We start from the raw sequence: 10,936 nt of genomic DNA, 5'->3' as shown, positions 1-10,936 counted from the left end.
TCCGACAGACATATAATGGGTCGTTAGGGAAATACAACCGTTTGAAGGTGTCCAAATTGATGTCAGAGGCCTCTGTTAGGGTGCTACCGCACGCGCATGCGCGACAACATCGTGCTTATTTTAACATAGTTAGATAGCCAATGTAACCATGTCAAGGTTTCCAAAAGATTTCAAAAGATTTGGTCACTGCAAAGTGTTTCAAAAGACCTGCACATTTACTCCAAAAACCGAAAATTGGCGGGTTTCTTAAACACACAAGGCAGAACAATGTCTTGTCCGATTGCTGACTTGGAAGTCGTTTTGCTGGACAGGTGAAAAAGACATTTTTCTTAAATATTAAGCGATTTTAGTGCATGATGGCTTGTTGGAAAGCTCTTGAAATTCGGAGACGTTTGATACCAAATCCGACAGACATATAATGGGTCGTTAGGGAAATACAACCGTTTGAAGGTGTCCAAATTGATGTCAGAGGCCTCTGTTAGGGTGCTATCGCACGCGCATGCGCGACACCATCGTGCTTATTTTAACAAAGTTAGATAGCCAATGTAACCATGTCAAGGTTTCCAAAAGATTTCAAAAGATTTGGCCTCTGCAAAGTGTTTCAAAAGACCTGCACATTTACTCCAAAAACCGAAAATTGGCGCGTTTCTCAAACACACAAGGCAGAACAATGTCTTGTCCGATTGCTGACTTGGAAGTCGTTTTGCTGGACAGGTGAAAAAGACATTTTTCTTAAATATTAAGCGATTTTAGTGCATGATGGCTTGTTGGAAAGCTCTTGAAATTCTGAGACGTTTGATACCAAATCCGACAGACATATAATGGGTCGTTAGGGAAATACAACCGTTTGAAGGTGTCCAAATTGATGTCAGAGGCCTCTGTTAGGGTGCTACCGCACGCGCATGCGCGACACCATCGTGCTTATTTTAACATAGTTAGATAGCCAATGTAACCATGTCAAGGTTTCCAAAAGATTTCAAAAGATTTGGTCTCTGCAAAGTGTTTCAAAAGACCTGCACATTTACTCCAAAAACCGAAAATTGGCGCGTTTCTCAAACACACAAGGCAGAACAATGTCTTGTCCGATTGCTGACTTGGAAGTCGTTTCGCTGGACAGGTGAAAAAGACATTTTTCTTAAATATTAAGCGATTTTAGTGCATGATGGCTTGTTGGAAAGCTCTTGAAATTCTGACACGTTTGATACCAAATCCGACAAACATATAATGGGTCGTTAGGGAAATACAACCGTTTGAAGGTGTCCAAATTGATGTCAGAGGCCTCTGTTAGGGTGCTACCGCACGCGCATGCGCGACACCATCGTGCTTATTTTAACATAGTTAGATAGCCAATGTAACCCTGTCAAGGTTTCCAAAAGATTTCAAAAGATTTGGTCTCTGCAAAGTGTTTCAAAAGACCTGCACATTAACTCCAAAAACCGAAAATTGGCGCGTTTCTTAAACACACAAGGCAGAACAATGTCTTGTCCGATTGCTGACTTGGAAGTCGTTTCGCTGGACAGGTGAAAAAGACATTTTTCTTAAATATTAAGCGATTTTAGTGCATGATGGCTTGTTGGAAAGCTCTTGAAATTCGGAGACGTTTGATACCAATTCCGACAGACATATAATGGGTCGTTAGGGAAATACAACCGTTTGAAGGTGTCCAAATTGATGTCAGAGGCCTCTGTTAGGGTGCTACCGCACGCGCATGCGCGACACCATCGTGCTTATTTTAACATAGTTAGATAGCCAATGTAACCATGTCAAGGTTTCCAAAAGATTTCAAAAGATTTGGTCTCTGCAAAGTGTTTCAAAAGACCTGCACATTTACTCCCAAAACCGAAAATTGGCGCGTTTCTCAAACACACAAGGCAGAACAATGTCTTGTCCGATTGCTGACTTGGAAGTCGTTTCGCTGGACAGGTGAAAAAGACATTTTTCTTAAATATTAAGCGATTTTAGTGCATGATGGCTTGTTGGAAAGCTCTTGAAATTCTGAGACGTTTGATACCAAATCCGACAAACATATAATGGGTCGTTAGGGAAATACAACCGTTTGAAGGTGTCCAAATTGATGTCAGAGGCCTCTGTTAGGGTGCTACCGCACGCGCATGCGCGACACCATCGTGCTTATTGTAACATAGTTAGATAGCCAATGTAACCCTGTCAAGGTTTCCAAAAGATTTCAAAAGATTTGGTCTCTGCAAAGTGTTTCAAAAGACCTGCACATTAACTCCAAAAACCGAAAATTGGCGCGTTTCTTAAACACACAAGGCAGAACAATGTCTTGTCCGTTTGCTGGCTTGGAAGTCTTTTTCTAGACAGGTGAAAAAGACATTTTTCTTAAATATTAAGCGATTTTAGTGCATGATGGCTTGTTGGAAAGCTCTTGAAATTCTGAGACGTTTAATACCAAATCCGACAGACATATAATGGGTCGTTAGGGAATTACAACCGTTTAAAAGTGTCCAAATTGACGTCAGAGGCCTCTGTTAGGGTGCTACCGCACGCGCATGCGCGACACCATCGTGCTTATTGTAACATAATTAGATAGCCAATGTAACCCTGTCTAGTTTCCAAAAGATTTCAAAAGATTTGGTCTCTGCAAAGTGTTTCAAAAGACCTGCACATTAACTCCAAAAACCGAAAATTGGCGCGTTTCTTAAACACACAAGGCAGAACAATGTCTTGTCCGTTTGCTGGCTTGGAAGTCTTTTTCTAGACAGGTGAAAAAGACATTTTTCTTAAATATTAAGCGATTTTAGTGCATGATGGCTTGTTGGAAAGCTCTTGAAATTCTGAGACGTTTAATACCAAATCCGACAGACATATAATGGGTCGTTAGGGAATTACAACCGTTTAAAAGTGTCCAAATTGATGTCAGAGGCCTCTGTTAGGGTCCTACCGCACGCGCATGCGCGACACCATCGTGCTTATTTTAACATAGTTAGATAGCAAATGTAACCCTGTAAAGGTTTCCAAAAGATTTCAAAAGATTTGGTCTCTGCAAAGTGTTTCAAAAGACCTGCACATTTAATCCTAAAAACGAAAGTTGGCGCGTTTTTCAAACACACAAGGCAGAACAATGTCTTGTCCGATTGTTGACTTGGAAGTCGTTTTGCTGGACAGGTGAAAAAGACATTTTTCTTAAATATTAAGCGATTTTAGTGCATGATGGCTTGTTGGAAAGCTCTTGAAATTCGGAGACGTTTGATACCAAATCCGACAGACATATAATGGGTCGATAGGGAAATACAACCGTTTGAAGGTGTCCAAATTGATGTCAGAGGCCTCTGTTAGGGTGCTACCGCACGCGCATGCGCGACACCATCGTGCTTAATTTAACATAGTTAGATAGCCAATGTAACCATGTCAAGGTTTCCAAAAGATTTCAAAAGATTTGGTCTCTGCAAAGTGTTTCAAAAGACCTGCACATTTACTCCAAAAACCGAAAATTGGCGCGTTTCTCAAACACACAAGGCAGAACAATGTCTTGTCCGATTGCTGACTTGGAAGTCGTTTCGCTGGACAGGTGAAAAAGACATTTTTCTTAAATATTAAGCGATTTTAGTGCATGATGGCTTGTTGGAAAGCTCTTGAAATTCTGAGACGTTTGATACCAAATCCGACAAACATATAATGGGTCGTTAGGGAAATACAACCGTTTGAAGGTGTCCAAATTGATGTCAGAGGCCTCTGTTAGGGTGCTACCGCACGCGCATGCGCGACTCCATCGTGCTTAATTTAACATAGTTAGATAGCCAATGTAACCATGTCAAGGTTTCCAAAAGATTTCAAAAGATTTGGTCTCTGCAAAGTGTTTCAAAAGACCTGCACATTTAATCCTAAAAACGAAAGTTGGCGCGTTTTTCAAACACACAAGGCAGAACAATGTCTTGTCCGATTGTTGACTTGGAAGTCGTTTTGCTGGACAGGTGAAAAAGACATTTTTCTTAAATATTAAGCGATTTTAGTGCATGATGGCTTGTTGGAAAGCTCTTGAAATTCGGAGACGTTTAATACCAAATCCGACAGACATATAATGGGTCGTTAGGGAATTACAACCGTTTAAAAGTGTCCAAATTGACGTCAGAGGCCTCTGTTAGGGTGCTACCGCACGCGCATGCGCGACACCATCGTGCTTATTGTAACATAATTAGATAGCCAATGTAACCCTGTCTAGTTTCCAAAAGATTTCAAAAGATTTGGTCTCTGCAAAGTGTTTCAAAAGACCTGCACATTAACTCCAAAAACCGAAAATTGGCGCGTTTCTTAAACACACAAGGCAGAACAATGTCTTGTCCGTTTGCTGGCTTGGAAGTCTTTTTCTAGACAGGTGAAAAAGACATTTTTCTTAAATATTAAGCGATTTTAGTGCATGATGGCTTGTTGGAAAGCTCTTGAAATTCTGAGACGTTTAATACCAAATCCGACAGACATATAATGGGTCGTTAGGGAATTACAACCGTTTAAAAGTGTCCAAATTGATGTCAGAGGCCTCTGTTAGGGTCCTACCGCACGCGCATGCGCGACACCATCGTGCTTATTTTAACATAGTTAGATAGCAAATGTAACCCTGTAAAGGTTTCCAAAAGATTTCAAAAGATTTGGTCTCTGCAAAGTGTTTCAAAAGACCTGCACATTTAATCCTAAAAACGAAAGTTGGCGCGTTTTTCAAACACACAAGGCAGAACAATGTCTTGTCCGATTTTTGACTTGGAAGTCGTTTTGCTGGACAGGTGAAAAAGACATTTTTCTTAAATATTAAGCGATTTTAGTGCATGATGGCTTGTTGGAAAGCTCTTGAAATTCGGAGACGTTTGATACCAAATCCGACAGACATATAATGGGTCGATAGGGAAATACAACCGTTTGAAGGTGTCCAAATTGATGTCAGAGGCCTCTGTTAGGGTGCTACCGCACGCGCATGCGCGACACCATCGTGCTTAATTTAACATAGTTAGATAGCCAATGTAACCATGTCAAGGTTTCCAAAAGATTTCAAAAGATTTGGTCTCTGCAAAGTGTTTCAAAAGACCTGCACATTTACTCCAAAAACCGAAAATTGGCGCGTTTCTCAAACACACAAGGCAGAACAATGTCTTGTCCGATTGCTGACTTGGAAGTCGTTTCGCTGGACAGGTGAAAAAGACATTTTTCTTAAATATTAAGCGATTTTAGTGCATGATGGCTTGTTGGAAAGCTCTTGAAATTCTGAGACGTTTGATACCAAATCCGACAAACATATAATGGGTCGTTAGGGAAATACAACCGTTTGAAGGTGTCCAAATTGATGTCAGAGGCCTCTGTTAGGGTGCTACCGCACGCGCATGCGCGACTCCATCGTGCTTAATTTAACATAGTTAGATAGCCAATGTAACCATGTCAAGGTTTCCAAAAGATTTCAAAAGATTTGGTCTCTGCAAAGTGTTTCAAAAGACCTGCACATTTACTCCAAAAACCGAAAATTGGCGCGTTTCTCAAACACACAAGGCAGAACAATGTCTTGTCCGATTGCTGACTTGGAAGTCGTTTCGCTGGACAGGTGAAAAAGACATTTTTCTTAAATATTAAGCGATTTTAGTGCATGATGGCTTGTTGGAAAGCTCTTGAAATTCTGAGACGTTTGATACCAAATCCGACAAACATATAATGGGTCGTTAGGGAAATACAACCGTTTGAAGGTGTCCAAATTGATGTCAGAGGCCTCTGTTAGGGTGCTACCGCACGCGCATGTGCGACACCATCGTGCTTATTGTAACATAGTTAGATAGCCAATGTAACCCTGTCAAGGTTTCCAAAAGATTTCAAAAGATTTGGTCTCTGCAAAGTGTTTCAAAAGACCTGCACATTAACTCCAAAAACCGAAAATTGGCGCGTTTCTTAAACACACAAGGCAGAACAATGTCTTGTCCGTTTGCTGGCTTGGAAGTCTTTTTCTAGACAGGTGAAAAAGACATTTTTCTTAAATATTAAGCGATTTTAGTGCATGATGGCTTGTTGGAAAGCTCTTGAAATTCTGAGACGTTTAATACCAAATCCGACGGACATATAATGGGTCGTTAGGGAATTACAACCGTTTGAAGGTGTCCAAATTGATGTCAGAGGCCTCTGTTAGGGTGCTACCGCACGCGCATGCGCGACACCATCGTGCTTATTGTAACATAATTAGATAGCCAATGTAACCCTGTCTAGTTTCCAAAAGATTTCAAAAGATTTGGTCTCTGCAAAGTGTTTCAAAAGACCTGCACATTTACTCCAAAATACGAAAATTGGCGCGTTTCTCAAACACACAAGGCAGAACAATGTCTTGTCCGATTGCTGACTTGGAAGTCGTTTTGCTGGACAGGTGAAAAAGACATTTTTTCTTAAATATTAAGCGATTTTAGTGCATGATGGCTTGTTGGAAAGCTCTTGAAATTCGGAGACGTTTGATACCAAATCCGACAAACATATAATGGGTCGTTAGGGAAATACAACCGTTTGAAGGTGTCCAAATTGATGTCAGAGGCCTCTGTTAGGGTCCTACCGCACGCGCATGCGCGACACCATCGTGCTTATTTTAACATAGTTAGATAGCAAATGTAACCCTGTAAAGGTTTCCAAAAGATTTCAAAAGATTTGGTCTCTGCAAAGTGTTTCAAAAGACCTGCACATTTAATCCTAAAAACGAAAGTTGGCGCGTTTTTCAAACACACAAGGCAGAACAATGTCTTGTCCGATTGTTGACTTGGAAGTCGTTTTGCTGGACAGGTGAAAAAGACATTTTTCTTAAATATTAAGCGATTTTAGTGCATGATGGCTTGTTGGAAAGCTCTTGAAATTCTGAGACGTTTGATACCAAATCCGACAGACATATAATGGGTCGATAGGGAAATACAACCGTTTGAAGGTGTCCAAATTGATGTCAGAGGCCTCTGTTAGGGTGCTACCGCACGCGCATGCGCGACACCATCGTGCTTAATTTAACATAGTTAGATAGCCAATGTAACCATGTCAAGGTTTCCAAAAGATTTCAAAAGATTTGGTCTCTGCAAAGTGTTTCAAAAGACCTGCACATTTACTCCAAAAAACGAAAATTGGCGCGTTTCTTAAACACACAAGGCAGAACAATGTCTTGTCCGATTGCTGACTTGGAAGTCGTTTTGCTGGACAGGTGAAAAAGACATTTTTCTTAAATATTAAGCGATTTTAGTGCATGATGGCTTGTTGGAAAGCTCTTGAAATTCTGAGACGTTTGATACCAAATCCGACAGACATATAATGGGTCGTTAGGGAAATACAACCGTTTGAAGGTGTCCAAATTGATGTCAGAGGCCTCTGTTAGGGTGCTACCGCACGCGCATGCGCGACTCCATCGTGCTTAATTTAACATAATTAGATAGCCAATGTAACCATGTCAAGGTTTCCAAAAGATTTCAAAAGATTTGGTCTCTGCAAAGTGTTTCAAAAGACCTGCACATTTAATCCTAAAAACGAAAGTTGGCGCGTTTTTCAAACACACAAGGCAGAACAATGTCTTGTCCGATTGTTGACTTGGAAGTCGTTTTGCTGGACAGGTGAAAAAGACATTTTTCTTAAATATTAAGCGATTTTAGTGCATGATGGCTTGTTGGAAAGCTCTTGAAATTCGGAGACGTTTGATACCAAATCCGACAGACATATAATGGGTCGATAGGGAAATACAACCGTTTGAAGGTGTCCAAATTGATGTCAGAGGCCTCTGTTAGGGTGCTACCGCACGCGCATGCGCGACTCCATCGTGCTTAATTTAACATAGTTAGATAGCCAATGTAACCATGTCAAGGTTTCCAAAAGATTTCAAAAGATTTGGTCTCTGCAAAGTGTTTCAAAAGACCTGCACATTTACTCCAAAAACCGAAAATTGGCGCGTTTCTCAAACACACAAGGCAGAACAATGTCTTGTCCGATTGCTGACTTGGAAGTCGTTTCGCTGGACAGGTGAAAAAGACATTTTTCTTAAATATTAAGCGATTTTAGTGCATGATGGCTTGTTGGAAAGCTCTTGAAATTCGGAGACGTTTGATACCAAATCCGACAAACATATAATGGGTCGTTAGGGAAATACAACCGTTTGAAGGTGTCCAAATTGATGTCAGAGGCCTCTGTTAGGGTGCTACCGCACGCGCATGTGCGACACCATCGTGCTTATTGTAACATAGTTAGATAGCCAATGTAACCCTGTCAAGGTTTCCAAAAGATTTCAAAAGATTTGGTCTCTGCAAAGTGTTTCAAAAGACCTGCACATTAACTCCAAAAACCGAAAATTGGCGCGTTTCTTAAACACACAAGGCAGAACAATGTCTTGTCCGTTTGCTGGCTTGGAAGTCTTTTTCTAGACAGGTGAAAAAGACATTTTTCTTAAATATTAAGCGATTTTAGTGCATGATGGCTTGTTGGAAAGCTCTTGAAATTCTGAGACGTTTAATACCAAATCCGACGGACATATAATGGGTCGTTAGGGAATTACAACCGTTTGAAGGTGTCCAAATTGATGTCAGAGGCCTCTGTTAGGGTGCTACCGCACGCGCATGCGCGACACCATCGTGCTTATTGTAACATAATTAGATAGCCAATGTAACCCTGTCTAGTTTCGAAAAGATTTCAAAAGATTTGGTCTCTGCAAAGTGTTTCAAAAGACCTGCACATTTACTCCAAAATACGAAAATTGGCGCGTTTCTCAAACACACAAGGCAGAACAATGTCTTGTCCGATTGCTGACTTGGAAGTCGTTTTGCTGGACAGGTGAAAAAGACATTTTTTCTTAAATATTAAGCGATTTTAGTGCATGATGGCTTGTTGGAAAGCTCTTGAAATTCGGAGACGTTTGATACCAAATCCGACAAACATATAATGGGTCGTTAGGGAAATACAACCGTTTGAAGGTGTCCAAATTGATGTCAGAGGCCTCTGTTAGGGTCCTACCGCACGCGCATGCGCGACACCATCGTGCTTATTTTAACATAGTTAGATAGCAAATGTAACCCTGTAAAGGTTTCCAAAAGATTTCAAAAGATTTGGTCTCTGCAAAGTGTTTCAAAAGACCTGCACATTTAATCCTAAAAACGAAAGTTGGCGCGTTTTTCAAACACACAAGGCAGAACAATGTCTTGTCCGATTGTTGACTTGGAAGTCGTTTTGCTGGACAGGTGAAAAAGACATTTTTCTTAAATATTAAGCGATTTTAGTGCATGATGGCTTGTTGGAAAGCTCTTGAAATTCTGAGACGTTTGATACCAAATCCGACAGACATATAATGGGTCGATAGGGAAATACAACCGTTTGAAGGTGTCCAAATCGATGTCAGAGGCCTCTGTTAGGGTGCTACCGCACGCGCATGCGCGACACCATCGTGCTTAATTTAACATAGTTAGATAGCCAATGTAACCATGTCAAGGTTTCCAAAAGATTTCAAAAGATTTGGTCTCTGCAAAGTGTTTCAAAAGACCTGCACATTTACTCCAAAAAACGAAAATTGGCGCGTTTCTTAAACACACAAGGCAGAACAATGTCTTGTCCGATTGCTGACTTGGAAGTCGTTTTGCTGGACAGGTGAAAAAGACATTTTTCTTAAATATTAAGCGATTTTAGTGCATGATGGCTTGTTGGAAAGCTCTTGAAATTCTGAGACGTTTGATACCAAATCCGACAGACATATAATGGGTCGTTAGGGAAATACAACCGTTTGAAGGTGTCCAAATTGATGTCAGAGGCCTCTGTTAGGGTGCTACCGCACGCGCATGCGCGACACCATCGTGCTTATTTTAACATAGTTAGATAGCCAATGTAACCATGTCAAGGTTTCCAAAAGATTTCAAAAGATTTGGTCTCTGCAAAGTGTTTCAAAAGACCTGCACATTTACTCCAAAAACCGAAAATTGGCGCGTTTCTCAAACACACAAGGCAGAACAATGTCTTGTCCGATTGCTGACTTGGAAGTCGTTTCGCTGGACAGGTGAAAAAGACATTTTTCTTAAATATTAAGCGATTTTAGTGCATGATGGCTTGTTGGAAAGCTCTTGAAATTCTGAGACGTTTGATACCAAATCCGACAGACATATAATGGGTCGTTAGGGAATTACAACCGTTTGAAGGTGTCCAAATTGATGTCAGAGGCCTCTGTTAGGGTGCTACCGCACGCGCATGCGCGACACCATCGTGCTTATTTTAACATAGTTAGATAGCCAATGTAACCCTGTCAAGGTTTCCAAAAGATTTCAAAAGATTTGGTCTCTGCAAAGTGTTTCAAAAGACCTGCACATTAACTCCAAAAAACGAAAATTGGCGCGTTTCTTAAACACACAAGGCAGAACAATGTCTTGTCCGATTGCTGACTTGGAAGTCGTTTTGCTGGACAGGTGAAAAAGACATTTTTCTTAAATATTAAGCCATTTTAGTGCATGATGGCTTGTTGGAAAGCTCTTGAAATTCTGAGACGTTTGATACCAAATCCGACGGACATATAATGGGTCGTTAGGGAAATACAACCGTTTGAAGGTGTCCAAATTGATGTCAGAGGCCTCTGTTAGGGTGCTACCGCACGCGCATGCGCGACACCATCGTGCTTATTTTAACATAGTTAGATAGCCAATGTAACCATGTCAAGGTTTCCAAAAGATTTCAAAAGATTTGGTCTCTGCAAAGTGTTTCAAAAGACCTGCACATTTACTCCCAAAACCGAAAATTGGCGCGTTTCTCAAACACACAATGCAGAACAATGTCTTGTCCGATTGCTGAATTGGAAGTCGTTTCGCTGGACAGGTGAAAAAGACATTTTTCTTAAATATTAAGCGATTTTAGTGCATGATGGCTTGTTGGAAAGCTCTTGAAATTCTGAGACGTTTGATACCAAATCCGACAAACATATAATGGGTCGTTAGGGAAATACAACCGTTTGAAGGTGTCCAAATTGACG

The sequence above is a fragment of the Haliotis rufescens genome, unplaced genomic scaffold, assembly GCF_023055435.1.
Source record: "Haliotis rufescens isolate VD_foot unplaced genomic scaffold, xgHalRufe1.0.p SCAF_87, whole genome shotgun sequence".
Lineage (NCBI taxonomy): Eukaryota > Metazoa > Mollusca > Gastropoda > Lepetellida > Haliotidae > Haliotis > Haliotis rufescens.
This window is presented reverse-complemented; position numbering follows the sequence as displayed.